Source organism: Mobula birostris, chromosome 13 (assembly GCF_030028105.1).
Source record: "Mobula birostris isolate sMobBir1 chromosome 13, sMobBir1.hap1, whole genome shotgun sequence".
Taxonomy (NCBI): Eukaryota; Metazoa; Chordata; class Chondrichthyes; order Myliobatiformes; family Myliobatidae; genus Mobula; species Mobula birostris.
Window position 1 is genome coordinate 21,937,065 of NC_092382.1, and position 14,110 is coordinate 21,951,174.

General features: G+C 44.0%; 1 protein-coding gene across 1 annotated transcript in view; it reads right to left on the reverse strand.

Moving 5' to 3' along the window:
• Positions 1-14,110, reverse strand: part of LOC140208536 (uncharacterized) — a 541,825-nt gene that overhangs the window by 266,142 nt on the left and 261,573 nt on the right. The gene's annotated exons all lie outside the window — the stretch shown is intronic.

The following is a 14,110-nucleotide window of genomic DNA, read 5'->3' on the forward strand; positions in this document are numbered from 1 at the left end:
GAGGTGTTTCCTGAAAGTAAACCTAGTGAGCTTGGCCTCCCGTACAAGTTAGAAAAATTGAAGATGGAGGCTGTGGAAAGGCAGAGGCAGGTTGAGGCTAGAGAGGCAGGAAAACAGAAGAGGCAGAAAAACAGGGAGGAAGCAGAAAGACAGTGGCTGTTCGAGCTGGAAAAGATAGAGAGATTGCAGCAAAGGGTTATAACGTTAGACTCTGGTGATAAGTTTGAGGGCAGTCAGGAAGTTAAATTGGTACCTCCATTTGATGATGCAGAGGTTGATAAATACTTTCAGCATTTTGATAAGGTTGCTCAGAGTTTAAAGTGCCCAAAAGAGGGTTGGCCTATTTTCTTACAAAGTGTAACTAAGGGGGAGGCTCAGCAAGCCTATTCTGCTTTGACAGTTGTTGAAGCAGCTGATTATGACATAGTGAAACAGGCTGTGCTCAAGGCTTACGAGTTGGTACCAGAAGCATACAGGCAAAAGTCTAGAAATTTGAGGAAACCTGTGAACCAGACTTATATGGAATTTGCTTATGAGAAGTTTGTGTGTTTTGACCACTGGTGCACATATAAAAATGTAAATGATGATTTTAACAGCTTGAAAGAGTTGGTTTTAATTGAAGAATTCAAAATGTGCATCCCTGATGACATAAAGATGTACTTAGATGAAAAGGATGCTGCTGCTTTGCAGGAGTCTGCTAGATTAGCAGATGAGTTTGCTTTAACCCACAAGGTTATGTTTACCCCGAGTAAGAGTTTCCAGAAGAGTAGCAGGGATAACCAGGGTAAACCAGAAATTAAAACTGGGACTAGTGACAAGAGTAAGGATGAAGGGAAGCAGTTGAAGGAGAAATATTCTGGTCTCTCTTGTTACTATTGTAAGAAAGCTGGTCATATGATGGCTAATTGTTCTGTCCTGAAGAAGAAAAAGGAAAAGGAGGCAGTCCCAAATACCTCTGATCTGTATGTTGAAGCACCTATAAACCCACAGGGTTCTGAACATTCTGTTGCGGCTCAGTTAAGGACTGAGAGGTCTGACCAAGTTAAGGGATTCGATCATTTTATGTCAAATGGGTTTGTATTAGTAATGGAAGGGTCAACCCCGGTATCAGTGAAAATTCTTCGAGATACTGGGGCTTCTCAGTCACTTATATTAGACAGCGTTCTAAAGTTTGGTGATGAGACTGAGATAGGTGAGGTAAATCTTATTAAAGGCATTGGGGGCAGCATTGTATCTGTGCCATTGTACAAGGTAACTTTACAGTCAGGGTTTGTTTCAGGACCTGTTAGGATCGGATTATGCTCCAGTTTACCTGTGGAAGATGTTACTTTGCTGTTAGGGAATGACCTGGCAGATGGTAAAGTTGTTCCTGCAGTGCAGTTGACAACTAAACCAACCACTGACGACCCACAGATGGATTTTAACATTTATCCTTCCTGTGCAGTAACTCGAAGTATGGCTAAAAATTCTCCCGATGCAGACGGTTCTGTGCAGCACGATTCTGATACCCAAGATAGCCAAAGTTGGGATTCAGGTTATGATGACTTGTCAGGGACTGTTTTGCCTTCATTTTTCCAACAGGATTCAGGTAGTAAGTCTGATGAGAAAGATTTATCCCTGTCTAGGAAGGAGTTTATAGCAGAGCAGAACAGAACCGAGACCCTGAGATTGAAGCTTTATAAGAAACATCTCTCTCAGATGATGAGATTAAGAAAATGGCAGTAGGGTATTATCTCAAGGTTGGAGTGTTAATGGGGAAGTGGAGGCCACCAGCTATACCTGCGAGTGAGGAATGGGCAGTTGTTCACCAAGATGTAGTTCCTAAATTTCATAGGACAGAAATTTTAACAATTTGGCTCATTGTCTCCAATCACAGTTGTTGCGGTCTGCGTCGCCGCGACGTGTGAGTTACTTTTTAGAGGAGATGCACGTCACCCTACAGCGTGGGTACGGCGTAGGGTACGTGATGCCTATGGCGTACACTTGACGCACAAGTATAAATGAGGCTTAAGAGAGTCGGTACAGGAATCACTGGGCTTTAGTCCATTTGAACTTGTATTTGGTCATAGAGTGAGGGGATCTTTGACCTTGTTAAAGGAACAGTGGATTGATGGGGATGTACATGTTAACTTGTTAGACTATGTTTTGAAGTTCAAAAATAAACTACACCGCCTGTCGTCTAGCAAGACAAAACATAAAGATTTCTCAAAACAAAATGAAGTGTTGGTTTGATAAGCAGACCAAAACAAAAGAAAATACTGGGTGGGGGATAATGTGTTGCCTTATCTCCAATGTTGACGCATCCACTTCAGGTGAAATTCAATGGACTGTATGAAATAGTCTCTCAAATTAATGATGTGAATTATGTTATTAAAACACACCACCGACGTAAACTAACACAGGTGGTACACATCAATATGATAAAGCCTTATTCTGACAAGCAGGCACCATCAGTGAATGTTGTCAAACATATCAATCTGGCAACCCTGAGAATGAAACAATTGACTCGTCTGAAACTTTTCACAAGCCAAACATGGTCCCAGTTAGGCTAATAAACTCGGTTGTTCTCGAAAACATTGACAACAAGTTGGCTCATCTGCAGCCAAAGCAACAACAACAGCTGAAGTTTAAAGATTTATTTCCCAATGTTCCCAGGCAAACCAGGGTCGCAGTACATGACGTAGATATTGGTCAAGCCAAACCGATTAAACAACACCCATATCGCATGAACGTAGAGAAATGGAAATTGGCTGAGCAAGAAATTGAATATATGCTGAAAAATGGTATTATTAGGCCTTCAACATCAGATTGGAGCTCACCCTGCGTTATTGTGCCCAAACTTGATGGTAGTGTTAGATTTTGCACTGATTATAGGAAGGTAAATGCAGTAACAAAAACAGATGCCTATCCTATCCCTGGGGTGGATGATTGCATCAATAAGGTTGGAAAAGGTAATTTCTTACAAAGATTGATCTGTTGAAAGGGTATTGGTGTGTTCCATTGACGGACTGAGGTAGAGAAATTTCTGCATTTGTGACACCTTCTGGGTTGTATGAATACAATGTTTCACCATTTGGAATGAAATATGCTCCAGGAACATTCCAGAGAATGATTGATCCTGTAATTTGAGGGTTAGGACACACAGATGCCTATATTGATGACTTAGTCACAGGGAGTGACACTTGGGAAGAGCATATCTCTGTAGTAGAAGAGCTGTTTGACAGGCTTTCCAGGGCCAACCTTACAGCTGACTTAGCTAAGAGTGAATTTGGCCATGCCACTGTGATCTGTCTTGGCTGTGTTGTAGGTCAAGGCAAGTTGGCTCCTGTGCAGGCAAAATCCAGGCAATTTCTCAAGTTCCTATTGCGACTGTGTGACGAAGGCCGGTCACTGATTACAGATGTTTCATGGCACACTCGGTAAAACACCCAAAGGGTCATCCACGCACATTATTCCCCTCTGTTATTGTGGTGAGTGCACGCATCACAATAAATCAACAGTCACAATTTTACACTCATCCCCAGCTGTAACAGGCATGGAAAAAAGAAACACACTATGTCACAGTTTTATTATCTCAGGTCAATTTATTCATATTCATCTTTCCAGTAAGTGTTTTGCCGAAGTGTCATGATAATCTGACGTCTCTCTCCTCCACAGTCACTGGGTCTGAAACAGAGCTGCTGCATAGAGCTGTCTTATATAGAGGCAGCAGCAACCTGCACAGGTGTGCCGATGGTGGAGGATACCATCTTTACCTGGGACAAGGGTTATGTTACCTAATTACTCATGGGGTTTATTTAAGTTATTTAACCGGGAAATGGTGAATCCTATGATGAAGTATATGTGTTTATTGTGAGAACTGGTGGTAGAGTTTCAGATTGCGTGAAATGGAAGATAATTGAGTTAATTAGCTTTTGGTTTGTCTAGGGGGATCAGCTTAGCGCTTTGGGTTCTTTTTTTGTTTAATTTGAGGGTGGCTGTTAACCAGACAGGTGACAACTGCAAGCTGTATATATATATAGCATTTTTTTTTAAATTTCTTGTTTTGATGTGGACATCCAAGTTTTGATTTTCCACTATTTTTGTAAATAAAAGCACCTGAAACCATTTTTGTGACTCAAGCCATCTTGTTATTTTTCTTAGACAGTTGACCCACAGTTTTTGCGACAGACTGGTAAGAAGGCTCTTGGAAGGTTTCTGGAAATGGTTGGATATTATCGTAAGTTCTGGAAGAACTTTGCTGATATCGCTCTTCCTCTGACTAATCTCCTGAAGAAGGGTGAAAAGTTTGTTTGGACCGAGCCTTGTCAGGAAGCATTTGATCGATTGAAAGTTATTATTTGGGATTAGGCCAATCAATGTAGTGTCGTCAGCAAATTTAATTAACAGATTGGAGCTGTGGGTGGCGACACAAGTCATGGGTGCACAGAGAGTAAAGGAGGGGGCCAAGGAGACAACCGTGTGGGGCATGTGTGCTGAGGGTAAGAGAGACAGAGGTGAGGGAGCCCACTCTTACCACCTGCCGGTGATCTGACAGGAAGTCCAGGATCCAGCTGCACAAGGCAGGGTGAAGGCCGAGGTCTCTGAGCTTCTTGTCGATACTTCACGCCTTCGTATGGCTAAAGCTCTGCCCATGACTGCAAGGAACTGCAGAGAACTTTGGTCTCATCTGGGAACATCATAGAAATAAGCCTCCCCTCTATGGACTCTTCCTACACTTCCCCTGCATTGGAAAAGCAGGCCATGTACTCAAAGATGCTGCAAACCCAATCCCCCATCGCGGAAGAGATACAAAAGCCTTAAAACGCGTACCACCAGGCTCATGGACGGCTTCCTGTTTGCAATTGTAAGCCAAATTAATGGTCTCCGGTCCAATAAAATAGACTCGACCTCACAATGTAACTCGACGTGACCCTGCACCATATGTCTATCTGCACTGCACTTTCTCTGCAGCCACAATGCTTTGTTACAGTTATTGTTTTGTCGTATATCAGCTCAATGTACTGTTGTAATGTATCGATCTGTGTGGATGGTAGGTCAGGCAAGATTTTCACTGTAGCTCAATACGTGATAAGAATAAACAAATTCCCCATTTTAGTTTTGTGGAAATATTAGATAGACTGAGCTTCTGCTTTGGAAGCACAGAGGGAAACTTAACACAACTGAGGAACACAAATAAATAGAAAAGGCTTCAATCTCACATTACCATCTGCAGTAACTGGGATCAGGTGACCGGTGGTGGGTCTCCCAGACCAATTATCAGAATCAGGTTTAATAGCACTGGCTGATCTTATGTAATTTGTTGTCTCTGCGGCAGCAATAGAACCTAATTCGTAACAATAGATTTTAAAAATTGATTTAAAATAAGAATATACATATTAAATAGTTAAATTATATAAGTAGTACAAAACAAAAAATTTAAAAATGTAATACTGTAAACTATTTTAATTGTGTGGAACTATTTGACTGAATGGGTTGTTGCTTTGGAAATTCTGGAGTGAAGCTGAACTAAACTGTACTAAAGTATAACTAAACTTATGAAAAGCTCAGATAAATACAAAAGGCTAAGTTCTCACATAAATGGGTCATATAGCCAGAAACATTGGCTGCTCTTCAGCAGGTAAAAACAGTGGAATGAGGCCTAATCCCAGGCCTCAGCCCAGTGGTTATGGTTTGAGGCCTAGGACGAGGTGAGATTGGCACGTGCATTTGGCACGGACTAGAAGGGCCAAGATGGCCTGTTTCTGTGCTGTAATTGTTATGTGGTTATATGGAAACATGCTGAAAATATTGCAGAATAAATCATTGTCCACCCACAACGAGAGGACGTGATAGATCCGGATCTCACTGCCTTTTCTGAACGGGCGAAAGACGAAGCTACACGGACACGTAGAGCAGTGACTGGCAGATGCTGCAGATCTGCGGGAAAACGTGAACAGGAAATGGGATCACATGACTGGTGGATGGTCTCCCATCTGATCCGGTGACTCTGCTCCTCGCCCCTCACACGCTGCCCGACCCATCTGCCGCATTTCCCACATTATTCCATATTTACACCAGATACATTTTTACTTCTTCCCTCCAAATCGTCCCTGTCCCTTTCCCTCCACCCCAAGGTCACAGAGTCACAGGCTCGATTCCCATCCTGGTCCAACACACAATTCAGACCCAAACCGGAAATGTGCAGGTTTCATTTAAATCTGTCCATGTTTATAAACACTAATTTCTATTCACATTCCTCCAGCCTCACTGGACAGGAACACTGAAACATTGAGTGAGAAACAGCAGGAAGTGGCCATTCAGCCCCTCTAACCATCAACAACATGATGGCTGCTCTCCCATCTCAGCCACATGTTTCTGCCCAATCCTCATTTCCTCGATCCCACCGGTCTCCACACATCTGCCGGCCTCTGTTTTATGTGAGAACGATCACTGAGTCTTCACCGGCCTCTGTGGTGGGGATTTACAGACATTCACCACCCTTGGAGAGGAGACATTTCCCCTCATCTCAGTCCCGGACAGACCACCCCCTTTTTCAGAGACTGGGATCCCTGGTTCAGTCGGTAATGATGTTGTGCATTTCAATGTGTTCACCTCTCAGTCCTCGATTCTCTAAATGAAAGGGTTATCACATTTGATCTTTCTTCATATGATGACCCCACCACTCCAGGGATCAGTCTGGTGAATCTTCATTGCACTCTCTATAACAAATACTCTCTAACCTCTTTGTTAATCCTCTATGGAATTAATTTCCATCTTCTGCAGCCCCGTGTTGCCCCAACCACTCACCTCCCACCCCCGTCACTATTTCCACCTTCCCACCTCCCCCTCACCTGGATCCACCTCTCACTCCCCAGCTCTTGCCCCATCCCCACCCCTCACCTCTTTTCTCGGACTATTTCCCGTCCACTCTCAGTCCAGAGGGAGGGTCTCGGCCCGAAATGTTGACGGTCCATTTCCCTCCACAGATGCTGCCCGACCCACTGAGTTCCTCCGGCAGTTTGTTCTTTGGTCTGTGTGACCCGTGTTAGTGTGGGGAGCGGGATTTTACACCATATTCCCGGTACAGTCTCAACAAAACACAAATAATTGTCACTTTGCCCGGACCATCGGCCCCGCTTGCAGGGCAACAGTCTGCCGGTGTTTGCCCCCCAATGTGGTGAATCGCCACCACCGTGGGCTCAGACATTTCCACAGATGAGCCCCTCCTGTCCCCACCGGGACAAACATCCTGTCCGCCCCCTCTCTCACCGTCTTCATCCTCTCCCTCCCCGGGGAACCGGCATCAAACCGACGGGCCGAGCGGTCTCCTCCTACCTCTCAGCGACACATCAGACTCCGGCCGCAGGAGACGCTTCACAAACGCCCCAACTTCCCTCGGAGGGAAATGGAAATAAATCAGAAAGCGGACATTTACTTTGACGGTTGTCCCGCCGTGACGGAAAGTTCGGGAGACGGTGTCGGCGGAGGTAACGCCCTCTCGGCTGGTCCGCCTCTGCTATTGGCTGGAAGCAGTGATTGACACTGCTTCGTACCAATGGGAATAGCGCAGCGCGTGACTCCACTGTTGACAGCGGTGGGGGAGGGGATGGTCACGTGATCAGTAGCCCAGCCGTTAAACCGACCAAGCTCGAGCTCACCAGCGCGCGGGGCACAAAAGGCCCCGGATGATCGGTTGAGGTGAGAAGGGGTCTCCGGGTTGGGGGTCTCACCGGGCGGCGTTTTCAACACCGACTTCGGGTAGTTGCTGTGACTCCGGACTCCGTGACCCGCAATCCCGGGACAGTCCTGCTCTCTTCCCTCTCTCTCAGCCCCACCATCCGTACACGGGCCCCGGGGAGCTTCCGGCTGATGAGGGAATGGGAACCGATGGGTCTCTCAGACAGAGCTGAGCTCCAGCTGTCTAAATGCAAGGATCGGGAACTCGGAGAAAGGGAACAAAATCTTTTACATCAGCTGTTGTGAAAATCACCTTTGTTCTGCCTCCAGTCACAAACAAGAGAAAATCTGCAGATGCTGGAAATCCGAGCAACACACACAAATTGCTGGAGGAACTCAGCATTAGTACTCTTTTCCATAGATGCTGCCTGGCCTGCTGAGTTCCCCCAGCATTTTGTGTCTGTTGCTGGTTCTACCCCCTCTTGTTCTGGACTTTCTACCTGTGAGAACATGTTTTTTAAAATTTTTTTTAGTTTTCTACAAACAGTGTGGAAGAAAAAAGTCAATAGTGTAAATAGAGGGATCATTGCAATACAGACAAAAATAACAATAATACATGTCTTAATAAATGAGTAAGTCACCCATATTAAAAATGAAAAATTAGAAAGGAAAGCACCCAACCCACCCACGATCCAACTCCAAGCCGACTATTATAATATAAGTATTTAAAAGGACATTTGAGATAAACTTTTATCACCCCAGATCTATATATTGTGGTAAAAAGTGAAATCACTAATAAAAAAAGCAGCCTGCTACCTAATCAAAGAATCAAAGAAAGCTGGAAATGCAGGATCTGACTATCAAGGGAAGAAAAAAATACACTTGTCAATATTCAAGAAAAGGTCCCCACACCTTTTGGATCTCTATATCTGAATTAAAAAGTGAATAGTAACCGTATACGCTTATAACAATTACAGCATGGAATCAGGCCATCTCGGCCCTTCTACTCTGTGCTGAACTCTTACTCTCACCTCGTCCCACCGACCTGAACTCAGCCCATAACCCTCCATTCCTTTCCTGTCCATATAGCTGTCCAATTTTACTTTAAATGAAAACATTGAACCTGCCTCAACCACTTCTGCTGGAAGCTCGTTCCACACAGCTACCACTCTCTGAGTAAAGAAGTTCCCCCTCATGTTACCCCTAAACGTTTGCCCTTTAACTCTCAACTCGTGTCCTCTTATTTGAATCTCCCTCACTCTCAATGGAAAAAGCCTATCCACATTAAATCTATCTATCCCCCTCATAATTTCAAATACCTCTATCAAGTCCCCCCTCAACCTTCTATGCTCCAAAGAATGAAGACCTAACTTGTTCAACCTTTCTCTGTAACTTAGGAGATGAAACCCAGGCAACATTTTAGTAAATCTCCGCTGTACTCTCCCAGTTTTATTGACATCTTTCCTGTAATTCGGTGACCAGAACTGTATACAATACTCCAAATTTGGCTTTAGCAATGCCTTTTAGAATTTCAACATTACATCCCAACTCCTATACTCAATGCTCTGATTTGTAAATGCCAGCATACCAAAAGCTCCCTTCACCACCCTATCCACATGGGATTCCACTTTCAGGGAACTATGCACCATTACTCCTAGATCCCTCTGTTCTACTGCATTCTTCAGTGCCCTACCATTTACCATGTATGTCCTATTTTGATTAGTCCTACCAAAATGTAGCACCTCACATTTACCAGCATTAAACTTCATCCGCCATCTTTCAGCCCACTCTTCTAACTGGTCTAAATCTCTCTGCAAGCTTTGAGAACCTGCTTCATTATCCACAACTCCACCTATCTTAATATCATCTGCATACTTACTAATCCAATTTACCACCCCATCATCCAGATCATTAATATATATGACAAACAACATTGGACCCAGTACAGATCCCTGAGGCACATCACTAGTCACCATCCTCCTATCTGAGACACAGTTATCCACCACAACTTGCTGGCATCTCCCATCAAGTCACTGCTGAATCCATTTTACTACTTTGATATTAATGCCTAACGATTGAATCTTCTTAACTAACCTTCCGTGTGCAACGTTGTCAAAGGCCTTACTGAAGTCCATATAGACAACATCCACCGCTTTACTCTCATCAACTTTCCTAGTAACCTCATCAAAAAGTTCAATAAGATTTGTCAAACATGACCTTCCATGCACAAATCCATGTTACCTGTTCCTAATCAGACCCTGTCTATCCAGATAATTATATATACCATCTCTGAGAATACTTTCCATCAATTTCCCCACCACTGACGTCAAACTCACAGGTCAATAATTGCTAGGTTTACTCTTAGAACCCTTTTTAAACAATGGAACAACATGAGCAATACGCCAATCCTCCGGCACCATCCCCGTTTCCAATGACATTTGAAATATTTCTGTCAGAGCCTCTGTTATTTCCACACTAACTTCCCTCAAGGTCCTAGGAAATATCCTGTCCGGACCCAGAGACTTACCCACTTTTATATTCCTTAAAAGCGTCAGTACTTCCTCTTCTTTAATCATTATACTTTCCATAACTACCTTTCTTGTTTCCTTTACCTTACACAATTCAATAACTTTCTCCCTGGTGAACACCGAAGAAAAGAAATTGTTCAAAATCTCCCCCATCTCTTTTGGCTCCACACATACCCATCCACTCTGATTCTCTAAGGGATCAATTTTATCCCTCACTATCCTTTTGCTATTAATATCTTTTCAAGATCTAAAGAAGACATAATATCCCTGAGCCATTGAACATGGGTACGGGGAACTTCATCTCTCCACTTAAGGAGTACTGCACGTCTAGCTAAAAGAGAGACAAAAGACAATGTTCGTCATTTAGCCGGGATCAAGTGCTTGTCAGAGTCTCGTGAAATACCAAAAAAGGATCAGGTTCCAAATGACAGGGACATGTTTTGACCCACTCTCTCTGGGTACATAATGATATCAAAGACCTTTGGCTTGGGCAACAAGTAGCTTTCACATCACAAATGTGCCAGACTCCAATGAGACAGACTACTGCCCTTCCCTTCATATTCATTGGCATTGCCATCACTGAGTTCACCACCGTCAGTCACCTGGGGGAGGGTTCAGGGGAAATATTTATGTACAATACAGAAACTGGTGTCACCTGTGTGTATTGTGGTGATGCAAAAGTTGCTGGAGAATTTACAAGTGGGAAGAAGTGGAATGATATTTGGAAATCTTGACTTTTTGAAGCATAATTTAGCAAGCAAATGACATATTGATGATGTGCAAAAGCTCTGGTGAGAAAATCCTTCATTACCCGTTACAGGCCTGCTACAGAGGTTGTGTGAGAGTGCAGATGAACTCGATCAAACCCAGAGCACATCAAAGTTCTTATCGAGAGTGATTTGCTAGCTGTTAAAATGAATATCTCTCTATATAAAATTCACTGTGCACATGTTGTCACTGGGTAAAAAAATGGACAGTACAAGATTTATGTGTATACAGGTCATTACAAATTAGAGGGTACATTGGTGGGAAGGTGGGGAGACCTCCAGTGTCCCTGATGCCCTCACCTACGAGATGTGCATCCAGCTGCAGCTTGTAACCCTGCACTTTAAGGAGTTGCAGCTTGAAATGGATGAATTCTGGATCATCCAGCAGTTGGAGGGGGTGATGGATATGAAATGAAGAGAGGTGAGTTACACCCAAGGTGCAGGACACAGGAAACTGGGTCAGAGTGAGGAAGGAGAATGAGTTTAACTAGACATCGCAGAGTACTCTTGTGGCCATCCCACACAACAGCAGGTGGACCACTTTAGAAACTGTTGGGGGGCATTACCTGGCAGAGGAAAGTCAAGGGGGTGATAGGGGTTTAGTTACTTAAAAAGAGTGGGAATAAACGGGACCTTTTCAGAATGGCAGGCAGTGACTAGTGGGGAACCACAAGGCTCAGTGCTGGGACCCCAGTTGTTTACAATATATATGAATGACTTAGACGAGGGAATTAAATGCAGCATCTCCAAGTTTGTGGATGACACAAAGCTGGGCGACAGTGTTAGCTGTGAGGAGGATGCTAAGAGGATGCAGGGTGACTTGGATAGGTTAGGTGAGTGGGCAAATTCATGGCAGGTGTAATTTAATGTGGATAAATGTGAGGTTATCCACTTTGGTGGCAAAAACAGGAAAACAGATTATTATCTGAATGGTGGCCGATTAGGAAAAGGGGAGGTGCAACGAGACCTGGGTGTCATTATACACCAGTCATTGAAAGTGGGCATGCAGGTACAGCAGGCGGTGAAAAAGGCGAATGGTATGCTGGCATTCATAGCAAGAGAATTCGAGTACAGGAGCAGGGAGGTACTACTGCAGTTGTACAAGGCCTTGGTGAGACCACACCTGGAGTATTGTGTGCAGTTTTGGTCCCCTAATCTGAGGAAAGACATCCTTGCCATAGAGGGAGTACAAAGAAGGTTCACCAGATTGATTCCTGGGATGGCAGGACTTTCATATGATGAAAGACTAGATCAACTAGGCTTATACTCGTTGGAATTTAGAAGATTGAGGGGGCATCTTATTGAAAGGTATAACATCCTGAAGGGATTGGACAGGCTAGATGCTGGAAGATCGTTCCCGATGTTGGGGAAGTCCAGAACGAGGGGTCACAGTTTGAGGATAAAAGGGAAGCCTTTTAGGACTGAGATGAGAGAAAACTTCTTCACACAGAGAGTGGTGAATCTGTGGAATTCTCTGCCACAGGAAACAGTTGAGGCCAGTTCATTGGCTATATTTAAGAGGGAGTTAGATATGGCCCTTGTGGCTAAAGGGATCAGGGGGTATGGAGGGAAGCCTGGGGCGGGGTTCTGAGTTGGATGATCAGCCATGATCATACTGAATGGCGGTGCAGGCTCGAAGGGCCAAATGGCCTACTCCTGCACTTATTTTCCATGTTTCTAGTTAGGGCAAAAGAACAAGAGGGGACTAATATCCCAGTGGTAAGGCTTGGTAGTGCTAGTGTGGGGAGAGGGGTGTTGTGGTTAAAATAATTTGAAGGGGGAATGGGAGCCAGAATGACAGAACAAGTAGTGGAGAGGGTGAATTGAATTGACTTCATTACATACAGTACACCCTTAATATGCATGAGGAGGAGTAATCTTTACATTACGTCTCCCTCTAAATGTGCAATGTGTAATTTATAGTAATTTATAATAAATAGTTTGTACATAGAACAGGCAATGTAATGTGGAAATGCAATTGTATCAGCATGAATTAATCAGTCTGATGGTCTGGTGGAAGATGATGTCCCGGAGCCTGTTGGTCCTTTTGCTGTGTTACCATTTCCTGGATGGTAGCAGCAGGAACAGTTTGTGGTTGTGGTGAATTGGGTCTCCAATATCCTTTGGGCCCTTTTTACACACCTGTCTCTGTAAATGTCCTGAATAGTGGGAAGTTCACATCTACAGATGAGCTGGGCTGTCCACACCACACTCTGCAGGGTCCTGCGATTAAGGGAAGTACAGTTCCCATACCAGGCAGTGATGCAGCCAGTCAGGATGCTCTCAATTGTGTTCCAGTAGAAAGTTCTTAGGATTTGGGGCCCCATCCCAAACTTCTTCAACCATCTGAGGTGAAGGAAGTGCTGGTGTGCTCTTTTCATAACACAGCCGGTATGTAGAGACCATGTGAGATCCTTGGTGATGTTTATGCCGAGGAACTTAAAAGCTGTTCACCCTCTCAACCCCAGATCCACTGATGTCAATAGGGCTTAGCCTGTCTCCATTCCTCCTGTTGTCCACAATCTGCTCCTTTGTTTTTGTGACAATGAGGGAGAGTTTGTTTTCTTGACACCAGTCAGATGTTGTTCAGACCTCCGGTAGAGTCAGCAATCAAATGGTTGAGCATGGAGCGATGAATATGCTGAGCTGTGTATATCACAATGCAAGAGGCATCGTAGGAAATCCAGATGAGCTCAGGACAGAAAATTATGATATTGTAGTCATTATTGGGACTTGGTTGCACCCAATAGTCTGAAGGATTTAGAGGAACAAATTTCTACAGAGATCAAGGACAATGCCAAGAAACAAAGGTTGATTCAGTAAGTGATTTTAATTTTCCATATATTGACTGGGACTCCCATACTGTAAAAGGACTAGATGGGGTAGAGTTTGTCAAATGTGCTCTTATTCAGTATGCAGAATTCCTGATGTAGGAGTGTCCAATAATCTGTTAGTAAATGATCCAGGGCTGGTGACATAAATTAGTGATCATAATGCCATGAGATTCAAAGTAAAAATGGAAAAAAAGCGGTCTGGACCACGGGTTGAGATTCTAAATTGGAGAAGGGTCAATTCTGAAGGTCTCAGAAAGGATCTGACAAGTGTGGTTTGGGACAGGCTGTTTTCTGGCAAAGGAGTACTTGGTAAGTGGGAGGC